This window comes from Ictidomys tridecemlineatus, chromosome 3, assembly GCF_052094955.1.
Source record: "Ictidomys tridecemlineatus isolate mIctTri1 chromosome 3, mIctTri1.hap1, whole genome shotgun sequence".
Taxonomy (NCBI): Eukaryota; Metazoa; Chordata; class Mammalia; order Rodentia; family Sciuridae; genus Ictidomys; species Ictidomys tridecemlineatus.
In genome coordinates this window covers 26,426,215-26,438,701 of record NC_135479.1, presented here as the reverse complement: position 1 = coordinate 26,438,701, position 12,487 = coordinate 26,426,215, and the positions used below count along the sequence as shown (strand labels likewise).

Sequence of the window (12,487 nt, the reverse complement as noted above, 5' to 3'; positions counted from 1 at the left end):
TTATGCATGTGCGTATGTGTGGATCATTTCTTCTAATTTTGATCAAGTACACAAAGTTGCATTGTTTCTGTATGTTTCTGAAGTTTAAAAATGTAAGAGAAACTCAAGTTTGAAAGTATATATAAAAAAATGAAGTCTCTTTTTTTGTTCCCTTCTAATCGAAATGTAAGGGTATTTAAGGGAACAGAAGTCCATTTTTTTAGATTAATTTTATTTTTAATATAATTTAATATAATTTCATGTTATTCTTGACTTTTAAAATAATTGTTTTAGCAGTTTATGGTGGCACATACTTGTAATCACAGCAACTCAGGAAGCTGACGCAGGATCACAGGTTCGAGGCCAGCTTCAACAATTTGTGAGGCCCTAAGCAAATTAGTGAGAACCTGTCTCAAAAATAAAAAGGGATGGCCTTTCTCTGATATAAGGAGGCTGATTCATAGTGGGGTAGGGAGGGAGAGCATGGGAGGATTAGATGATTTCTAGATAGGGAAGAGGGGTGGGAGGGAAAGGGAGGGGGCAGGGGATTAGCAAGGATGGTGGAATGTAATGGACATCATTATACAAAGTACATGTATGAAGACTTGAATTGGGTGTCAACATAATTTATATACAAGATATGAAAAATTGTTTTAAAAAATCCAGATTCAGAAAGTAAAAAATAAATAAATAAATAAAAAGGGATGGGGATATGACTCAATGGTAAAGCAACCCTGGTTTCAATTCCTGGTACCAAAAAATAAAATAAAAAATTAAAAAAGTAATTGTTTCAAACCTCAAGGTTGGTTTCCCCTTTTTGGCTAATGAAAATAGACCTAATCAAGTCAAAACTAAAAAGTGAGAAACTTCATGACCTATTTTCATATCTGACATAGGTAAATAAAGAGTTCTCTGCTTTTTCATCCCAGCATTGTAAACTTTCAGAATTCCAGGGAACCAAGAGATGGTCAGGCAGTTTTACTCTTTCCCACATCAACCATGAGGCTCTTTAGTGACACCTGCTGTTAAGGGACTGCCATTCATGATGAGTAGCTTTTGCCACCTGGCTTGGAATGTGAGAACTGAGTGTGTGTCTTCTAAACCTCTAAAAGGACCTAATAGAGCTAAATCAAAATCACTGGAAACCTGGAGTTCATTCTGGAATTAAAAAAAAAATTCATATGACTATTAAGCAATATCATAGAAGAGAGTTAATAGATATTTTGCAACAAATATCAATAAAATGAGCCATATGTCATATGTCAATTTAGGCTTGAAGATACCTAGAATTATATTCCTTTCCTTGGTTAACATGGAATACATTGAGCAACTGCTATGATTCTATTCTAGGTTCTACGTAGACTACTCGGTACATACACTCTTACATAACTGGAGTCACATTACTGTGGACCACTCATCTGGAAAAACTGTCTTGTGGCAAATGCAAGCTTTTGCAACATTTTAAGGATTGAGTGTTCTCTAACAAAAAAGAAAATTTAGCTAGCAAAGATAATGTTTTAGGAGTTGGGGTTGTGGCTCAGTGGTAGAGCACTTGCCTAGCATGTGTGAGGTACTGGATTCAATTCTTTTTTCTTTTTTTTAAAGAGAGAGTGAGAGAGGAGAGAGAGAGGAGAGAATTTTTTTTAATATTTATTTTTTAGTTCTCGGTGGACACAACATCTTTGTTGGTATGTGATGCTGAGGATCGAACCCGGGCCGCACGCATGCCAGGCGAGCGCGCTACCGCTTCAGCCACATCCCCAGCCCCGGGTTCAATTCTTAGCACCACATATAAATAAATGAATAAAATAAAGGTCCATTAACATCTAAAAAATATATTTAAAAAAAGATAATGTTTTAATTCTCATTTTCATATTGGGGATTAGATAGTATTTTTAGAACCAAACATTAAAGGCACAATTGGCAGAGTCAATCTAATTTTCATTTGTTTAAAATATTAAATTTTTTCTTGATTTCTAAAAAGTGCCAAGTTTTCAGTAGACATTTTTCTTTTGACTTGGAAAGAAATTCTTTATTTAAAATCCATTTATGCATTAAGTAATCTGCTTGTGTGGAAAGAAAGAGGAAGAATCACCTTTTATTGAAATTGCATTTTTTATGTCACAGTACCATAAAATGTAAAATGTCTGTCACATTCAGAGAAAATACTGCTGCTTTTTTTTTTTAAACAAAAGTAAATGGAATGAGTTACTCATTTGTTCATAGGCATATTAGCCTTTTGATTCTAAGATTTAAAAATTTATTTTCTGTTCCTTCTTATAAGAATAAAAAAAAAAAACCCAGTTTCCTAACTAAGGTAAATAGTCAATTTAGGAGAATTATTTATCTCAGTGTCCAGTCTAGTGACGCACATTCAGCTTTTTGGAAATCATCACATTCTGTTGTATCCTAAGTATGTAAATCTAAGTATGTACATTGAACTTTTCCCCTTAGTCTTTATCTTGTTACATTTAAATATAATCCCACCTATTTTTGGAAAATATTTGACTATTTTTTCCCTTTATTCTTTCCAGAAAGTATTATCATGTTTTTATTGTAATTCAAAGACATTTTTAAAAATTAGGTTTCTTTTAAAATTGATAATACTCTAGGGAAGGAAGGAATAAATTCTATATTAAATATTGAATCAGGTCTTGAGTTTAATTTGATCTGAAAACTTTATTTTTCTTATTAATATATCTTCCCACAAATTTATCCAGTGAGTCTCTTATCCCATTTTGAAATTTATCTTGGTGTCCAAATAAAAATTAAAGAGGGGCTGGGGATATGGCTTAAGTGGTAGTGTGCTCACCTGGCATGCATGAGGCACTGGGTTCGATCCTCAGCACCACATAAAAATATTAAATATGTTGTGTCCACCTAAAAAAACTAAAAAATAAATATAAAAAAATAACAATTAAAGAACGTACAACTTTGGTTAAGTATAATTGACCATTCAGATATAGAGTTTATACAACTAAATTTTTTGATTCACCAAGTGAAGCTGTAAATGAGTTCTCTATTATTAATACTTTAAAACTTATTCCCTCTGCTCTCTGCTTTTGAGATCTTGGAGTCTTTTTGTGTTTTCTAATTGTTTTTCTCTCACTTTCTTCTATTTTCCTCTAATCCTTAACTGGGGCTATGAAATCTAAGTATATACATTGAACTTTTCCCCCTAGTCTTTATCTTGTTACATTTAAATATAATCCCACCTATTTTTGGAAAATATTTGACTTTTTTTTCCCTTTATTCTGTGAGTTTTCTCTCCCTGAAATCTCCAATATGAATCAAACCCCCTAATTTTTTGGACAGTGGTAGAAGATAATCATTTATATCATTAATGCCATATACTACTGGAAACATAGGCCTTAGAATAAGTGCTTTTTGGGGAAGGTAGGATTAAATCCAAGAATACTCTGTGAGCTACATCTTTGAGGCAGGGGCTGGCTAAATTGCCCAGGTTGGGCTCCAACTTAAAATTCTGCTTCAGCTCTAGAGTAGTCGTAATAATAGGCACGTGTCAACATGCTCAGTGAATAATTGCTTTTTAGAAGATGAAACAAATTTCAGTAGATGTATGTCAGAATATTTTTTTTGAGAGATTTTTAATAAATATTTTATTTATTAAAAATAAATATTTAATATTTATTTTTCTGTTTTCAGCGGACACAACATCTTATGTGGTGCTGAGGATCGAACCCAGCGCCCCACACATGCCAGGCGAGCCCGTTACCGCTTGAGCTACATCCCCAGCCCAGAATGTATTCTTTTTATATTCATCCTTTTTTTTGTGTGTGTGTGGTGCCAATGATTGAACCTAGAGCCTTACACATGCTTGGCAAATGCTCTATCACAGCCTCATAATTTTTTTTCTTTCTTTTGAGATGGGTCTCACTGTGTTGCCCAGATGGGTCTTTTACTTCTGGGCTCAAGTGGTCCTCCCACATCAGACTCTCAAGCCACTGCTCCAATAGTGTAATGTTTTGTATAATAGTAAACACACTATTTTTGCTATTTTTTAAAAAGTCTACTATTAATTGTTTTAAGAAAAATATAGTGATTTTTGTTAAAATAGTTATAGCCCAATATTTAATTTAACTTACAACTCATTACAGCCTCACCTCATGGATCATAATTTCAGGGCCTCTGAAATTACAGTTGGTGGTACCTATAGGAGAGAAGGAGTAGGTAGGTAGTTTTTTCTCTTTAGTACCATTTATTGAGTGCCATATGACAACTGTACTTTGTCTAGTTTCCGTATTTATATATGTACAATGTGTTAGAGTCTTTAACTTTAGAAGACCGAGCATGTCAACTGATGAATGTTTTAGGGCATATATCTCTTTTAAAACATAGCCATAATAGAACACAAGTTCTGTTCTGAAAACTACTTCCTGTATTAAAACGGGGAAATTTTGGTTGCAGTTTGAGAAGCAAGAAAAATATAAAGAAAGAGGAACTGAATTAAAGGCCACATTTTACAGCTTTTGAAGTGTGGAATGTGGTTGTGGTATGATATAACATTGTTGAGAAATTGATTTATAAAAAATCTTATTACAATTTTGTGGTAATGTTTGATTTTAGAGATTTCTGGTTCTCTTTTAAAAAATTGAATAAGAAATATTTTTTATTTTGTTCCAACATGAATAAAGCATCTCAAAAAATGGTGTATATTATTCCTTATCTGGGAGTAACAAAACAATATTGGTAATTAGCATCCTGTGAGTCTTAAATAAGAATCTGAAGTGTGTATGTGGTATACATTTCAACGTATATTGATGGTTTGCAATAAGGAAGTTGTGAACTTATAAAGTCCAGTTTGGTGCTTTTTAGCTAATGAACTTTGCCATTCATAGTGTGACAGTAAGGAGTCCTTTGTCAAAAAATACTTTTTATATTAATTTCTGTCGTTTATTTAGTATTTCTATCTTGTAAGCCAAATATTATCTTAAGTCCATCAGATAAATTTAGGCTTTTTTATACAGTTAAAAATGTGGCAGGGTGCTGTGGTGCGCCCTTGTAATCCTAGTGGCTTGGGATGCTGAGACAGGAGGATCTTGAGTTCAAAGGCAGCCTCAGCAAAAGCAAGGCATTAAACAACTCAGTGAGACCCTGTCTCTAAATAAAATACAAAATGAGGCTGGGTCCAGAGCTCAGTGGTTGAGTGCCCCTTGAGTTCAATCCCCAGTGGCCCTCCCCCTCCAAAAAAAGTAAGGGCTGGTTGTAGCTCAGTGGTAGAGTGCTTGCCTAGCATGGGTGAGGCACTGCGTTCAATCCTCAGCAGCACTTAAAAATAAATAAAATAAAGGTATTGTGTCCATTTACAAGTAGAAAAAATATTTTAATATTTTAAAATAAAAAATATTTTAATTTTTACATTTAAATGTAAACTACTGCAGTATGCCTAGCATTCCACATTGGTTGTGGTATGTTTGTTATACAAAGGATTATGATATGGTCCTTCTAGTGAAAGAAATCATAGTTTATTTTTTGGTTGGGGCATGTTATGTGTATGGCCTAGTCTTTATTCCACACATATCATGTTTTTAAATCACTGCAGTTGGAGTGCATGTATAAATTTGTATCTTTCCTTAATTTTTTGTAAGTATTTTACTTGTTGCATAATCTTTATCGTTTCTATGTCTGCACATATTGAACATCCAAAAGGAATGCCATCTATTAACAATTATTATTTTTCCTGAGGAACAATGCTGCCTTCTTTCTCTAATAAAAATTATTTAACAGTCAACTGCACATGGTGGTACACGCCTGTAATCCCAGCTACTTGGGAGGCTGAGGCAGGAAGATTGCAAGTTTGAGGCCAACCTCAATAACTTAGCAAGGTCCTGTCTCAAAATTAAAAACAACAACAAAAAATAAATTGACTGGGTTGTAGCTGAGTGGTAAAGTGTCCCTGGGTTTGATCCCTAGAGCCAAAAAAGACAAAATTATTTAATGGCTATTTTATTTTCTATTTTAGCTATCCAGATACTCAGAACAAACTTTGTAACTACTGGTTTGAATTTACCTGGTTACCATATTTAAATTATTCTTCCACAGGCCATGGTAGTGCTTGCCTGGAAGTCTCTATTCAGGAAGCTGAGACAGGAGGGTCAAAAGTTTGGGTCCAGTCTGGGCAACTTAGGGAGACCTTGTGTGAAAATAAAATATTAAAAAGGGGTGGAAGTTGTAGCTTAGTGGTAGAGCACTTGAGAACCATGCATGGGGCCCTGGGTTCAGTAATCCCAGTGACTCAGCATACTGAGGCAGGAGGATCTGTGTTCAAAGCCAGCCTCAGCAACTTAACAAGGCCCAAAGTAACCCAGCAAAGACTCCATCTCTAAATAAAAATCTAAAAAAGGGCTGGAGATATCACTTAGTGGTTGAGTTCAACTCCCAATACCAAAAAAAAAAAAAAAGAATATCTGAATTGAATTAAGTTTTGTTTAAGGACTTTTTTTTTTTTCATTTATTTGTTTTCTGTTTTTTTTTTTTTTAAGTGTCTATGTATAAGAGGGAAAGCAGGAAAGCAGACACAAGATAATTTATGCAAATAGTAATATTTTATTACTTCTGCTTCATAGGTAATACTGTGGTCTTCTGCTCTGTTTTATGTTTAATTATTTGTATTTATACTCTTCCACTTTTGTAGTCTAGTGTTGTCTACTGAGAACCTTACCATTGTAGTTTATAATTAATACCTAGAACTAGAGCTAACCCAGAAAATTAATTCTCTGAGTAAGGACTAAAGGTTTCTGGTAGTTAGGCTTAGAGAACAGGAAAAAAAAAATGAATTAGTTTCTTCTTCAAACATAAAAAGGGATGGTAGATAAGAAAGATGCCAAGCTGGGTTTCTGTAATCTCAGAGGGTTAAATTAGAAGAAATGAATTTGTTGGTTTTTGTTGGTAATGAGGAAGTATTTCTTGACCATAGAGGAATACACAGGAATATGTGCTAAAGTAAAGCATGGCCTTTCCCTACATAGAATCTTTAGGTAGGAGAGCTAGTCAGTTTTTGTTGTGGATGGCTTAGGTGACATCTTCAAAGCATGACTGTGTCAGATTATTAGAAGTCCCTATCCCCAGGAATTCTTTGAAGTTATTCCACTCTATTTTCAGTATGTGATCATTGATTCATGAGCACTTTAAAATATTTATAATTTTTCAGAATGCTATTGATTAATTTTTCTGTCTGAAAAGTTGAGATTTAAAGACATGGTGAAGGACTTAGTTGGTAGAGGAGAGGTTTATATTACTGTTTGATGCGGTTGTCTTAGATTTGTTTGCTTTGAAGTCAGCATTTGATTCTTGCTTATTTTGGGGGAGTTTCAATGGTAAATTATTCAAGGAGAATTTCTGAAAGACCAAAGTCAATCTTCTGAGGTCCAGTAATAGTTGGATTATCTGCCTTCCATGAATAGTAAGAATTAATGATTCCTTTTGGGAAGGCAAATAATGAGTTGGATATGGCATTCTAGCAGGTCTGTTTCTCTTTCTTCCCCCCATAGGCCTATCAGCAGTCTGATGGGGCAGAAGACAACAGAGATGGAAGGTGTTCCAAACTTGGCAAAGGCCATCAATCTAAGGAGGTAAGCTCTGATTTTGAGCCGGCAGAGCAGGTGGCTCTTCCTGCCTTAATCACATCCTCTTGCTTTTTGGAAAGATGGAAAGAAAGAGCATTCAAATTGAGGCTAAAGTGTCTCAATTAGCTATTATAAGTGGGAAGAGTTTTGATTATTTTTTTCTTGTCCTCCTCCTACTTTTTTCCTTTTAGGTATCATGATTTCATTTTCCCTCCCTAGAAAATTAGCAGATTAAAAAAAAATTTGCAGATTGGTTATCTTTTGTTTTGGAATAGGTAGGATAAACAGAAACTTGTTTATTGCCAGTTAATGGCAGGTTGTAGCTTGTTTTGATGTGCAAGAAGATAAGATTTTAGGATTTTTCCTGAGATTATTTCGAAGTTTGGGTTCACATGGGAACTATTAAACAAGAAATGACCTTGCAATACATTTCAGAAGTAATATAACAATATAGGCATTGGTTAACTTTATGGTACTTGAGGCTTCTGGGATATCTATAGTCCTTGACCAAGGACTTGACTTTACTTTTCTGCTCTGCCCTTCCCTTCTTTTTTTCCTCCTTTTTCCTTTACTGTTTTCTTAGTGGCATTCAGGACTCTTGAGATGCATCTTCTCTGTGCTAAAAGGTACTTTTCAAAAATGTTTGTACCATCTCACATGACTTAAACCTTAGTAAACTGAATTTATTGGATATGTTTTTGTACTGAGTTATTTTCAGAAAAGATTGAGAGCTTCTGAATTTGTACTATATGATCTTAGTGTATTACATAATCTCAGTCGGCATGTGTGTATATATAATACATAATTTATGTATTATATAATCAGTTATAGGATAATATTTTATGATCTTTATATGATTGGTACTGTATATACCTAAAAAGATAATATTTAGTTCAAGTTCAGATAAAGAAATACAGAAAGTCATTAACATTTCTGTCTAGGTAATTATTGTGTTAGGGAGGAGAGAATAATTGCCAGAATAGCATTCAGAAAGTCATTCAGTATAGGACGAATGTAACTTCACATCATGTACAACCACAAGAATGGGAAGTTATACTACATACAGTATGTCACAATACAGTCTACTGTCACATAAAACTAAAAAGAACTAATAAAATTTTTTTTTTAAAGAGAGAGTGAGAGAGGAGAGAGAGTGAGAGAGAATTTTTAATATTTATTTTTTAGTTCTCGGCGGACACAACATCTTTGTTGGTATGTGGTGCTGAGGATCGAACCCGGGCCGCACGCATGCCAGGCGAGCGCGCTACCACTTGAGCCACATCCCCAGCCCAAAAAAAAAAAAAAAAAAAAAAAAAAAATTTTTTTAAAAGAAAGTCATTCAGCATAACAGACATAAACACTAGTCTTTTTTTTCTTTTTTCTTTTTTTTTGGTACTGGGGAATGAATCAAGGGGCACTTAACCACTGGACCACATACCCAGCTTTTTTTTGTATTCATTTAGAATCAGCATCTCACTGAGTTACTTGGGGCCTTACTAAATTGCTGAGGCTGGCTTTGAACTCTTGATTGTCCTGCCTCAGCTTCCTGAGCTGCTGGGATTACAGGTGTGTGCCACCACACCTGACTATAGACACTACTCTTAAGTGTAATGGGGTAATCATATACCTTGGATTTATGACATCTTTTATGAGGACATTAAATGAATAATGTCCTCATAAATGTTTATAAGCTGATATATATTAAGCTAACTCTGGTTGTTTTAGCAGACAAATTATGAAAATTATATACAGTCTGATAATTTTTTTTAGGGGGGATGGTACTATGGATTCAATGTAGGGTCTTGAACTTGCTAGGCAAGTTGTCTACCACTGAGTTACACACACCCCCTTTTTAAAAATTATACTTTTTCTTAGTTGTAGTTGGACATAATACCTTTATTTTATTCATTTATTTTTATGTGGTACTGAGGATTGAACCCAGTGCCTCATCCACGCTAGATGAGCACTCTACAACTGAGCCACAGCACTGGCCTCAGAAAGAGGAACTTTTAAAGAAAATGTAACAATTATTTTTAAAAAATAACCTAAGGTTCCTCTGGTTTGATTTTATCATTGCTTTGAAACTCTTAATTGCAGGCTTGGGATATGGGTTAATGATAGAGCATTTGCCTGAATTCTGTCCCCAACACTGCAAAAAATCCCACAAACAAAAACCCTGTCATTGCATATTCATTAATTTAGTCAACATTACTAAATGTTGAGATTTCATTCCCTTATTATTTATTTTTCCTTCTTTTTCTTTAAAAGATAGGTTATTATTAAACTAGGAGATAAATTTTCTGATGTTTGTGTTAAGGGTTAAGTTAGTCATTACTCTTCTAAATTGAAATCTAATTAGAATATAATAAGATCCACCACATAGAGTATACAACTCAGAAGTTTTTAATATATTTGCAAAGTTGTATGATCACCACTATTAATACGAGAACATTTTCATCACCCCAAAAGGAAACTCCATACGTATTGGCATTCTCTCTATTAACGCTTCCCTGCTTCCCCTACTCCCTGATGACCACTAGTCTACTTTTGGTTTCTGTAGACTTGTATACCCAGATAGTTCATACAGAATCTTACAATAGAGAGTCTTTTGTGACCACTTCTTTCACTCAGCATAAAGTTCATTCATATTGTATTATGCATTGGTACTACATTTCTTTTTAGGACTGAATTATATGTATTTGTGATCCCTCACTGCCCACCTACCCCCCGCCCATTTATTGGTACCAGGTATTGAACCCAGGGATGGTTAACCATTGAGTCACATCCCAGCCCTTTTATATATATATATATATATATATATATATATATATATATATTTTAATTTTGAGATGGGGTTTTGCTAAGTTTGCTTAGGGTCTTACTAAGTTTCTGAGGTTGGCTTTGAACGTGCAATCCTGCCTCAGCCTCTGCAGCCCCTGGAATTAATTATAGGCATGTTGCCATGCCCAGTCCTCACTACTTTGAATTGCCTGTATATCCTGCTGGTCTCACAGCCAGAAATAACTAAAACTCTAATTAGCTGTGTGAAAGCCTAACTTTTGCAGTTAAATGTAATGGACAACTACTTCGGGAACATATTCCTTGGATTTCCCCTTGGTATCCTGACTTGTTTAGTGCCTTCTTCATAAATGGGGAAGTAGATAAACTAATGTTTGAACTTTCTCTGTAAAGCTGTGTGGTTACATAATAATAATGGAGGTATATATTATTAATCTTCTTGTTTTGATTTGTATGATTAGTTATCAGTGACACATTTGAGTATAATTATACAAAATGATCAACTTTCTGTTTAATGTGACAGACAAGTAAATTAGTAAAAGATCTCAAGTAAGTAGGTGAGGTCAGTAGGCTATAATTTACTCTTATACTGGATTGGAGGGGAAGATACAAGTAGATGATATACTTTGCTAGACAAGCTGATTAGATTTAAATCTAATTTATTTAGACATTTTTAACCAGGAAAATTGTTTTTATTTAAGATGATGCAAAATTCAGTATTTTGCCTGCTATTAACTAGTGTAATAGGAAAAATGTATTTGTATAAAAAACTAAAACAGAGCTTGGCTTAAGTGTAGTTATGATTTATTTTGCATTGAAAACATGGACATCATCTGTTATATAGATTTTCCACATACACTGTACTAGTTGAAAATATCTTAAAATACAACTTTTCTGAATTAAGAATATAACTTTTGTGCTTAGAAATGATGATTTCTAAAGCTTGTAGTTTCAAGACTTTTGGCTCATATGAAAATAACAGGATAGGCCATGGTAATCTATACCATGGAACATTATTCAGTGCTAAAATAAAATGATCTATCAAATCACAAAAAGACATGGAGTAATTTCAGATGCTTATTACTAAGTGAAAGAAGCCAATTTGAAAAGTCTATGATATGATTTTAATTATATATCATGTAGAAAAGGCAAAACTACAGAGACAGTAAAAAAAAAAATCAGTGATTGCTGAGGATTGGTGGTAGGTAGGAGAAGATGAATAGGTGGAGCACAGAGAATTTTTAAAAGTAGGGAACCTACTTTGTATGTTTGCATGATACTTTAAAGGTGGGCATATGTTGCTGTACATTTTTCCGAACCCAGGATGCATAATACCAAGAGTAAAACCTAATGTAAATGACGTACTTTGGGTGATGATGTGTCATTGTAGGTTCATTGATTATAATAAATGTACCACTCTCGCTTGGGATGTTGTGGTTGTGTGGAGCAAAGGGTGGTTTGCACATGAGAAATATCTGTATTTTTGCTTAATTTTGCTGTGAACTAAAACCATTCCAAAAATAAAGTCTGTTTAAAAACAACAGATAGGGAACGAGTTGTGTATAACCCCATGTAGTTTGCATGTGCTGAATGTCCTTTTTGTGTGTGATAAATTCCTTGCTAAGAAATAATATTTACAGATCATTTATGAGATTAATAAGTATAAAATTTTGTCTTCAAGGTGGTTAGAGAATGGGTTGATACTTTATCAAATATTATTTTGGGGGCAAAAGTAAAAATATGTTGCCAAATGGGAATAAACTAAGTAGCAGGTAAATCTAATGGATTAGAAAGCTGTGAATGGAGACCGAAGGAATTGTAGATAGGGATAATCTAAAATGTTTAAGGAGAATAAATTGATTAATAGAACTTCAAGGAATTTTTGTAGATAAACCCAAGCCAGTCTCAACAATGGTCATGTTCATTCAAATAAATATTGGAAATCCAAAAAATAGTGATATATTGAGGTTTTATTTCTTCTTTCCCATAGTCTTGCTAAGTAGTCCATTGCAACAAAGTTATGCAGACCATTGATGAGTAAGCTAGTATAAAACTATGACCTGTTTCTGTAAGATATAGACCCTGTTCCCTGACAAAGTTACTTAACAAACACTTTGTATGAA

At 34.0% G+C, this 12,487-nt stretch overlaps 1 protein-coding gene across 9 annotated transcripts in view; it reads left to right on the top strand.

Moving 5' to 3' along the window:
• Spag9 (sperm associated antigen 9) overlaps positions 1-12,487 on the top strand; it is a 150,131-nt gene that overhangs the window by 39,162 nt on the left and 98,482 nt on the right. The window lies entirely within an intron of this gene.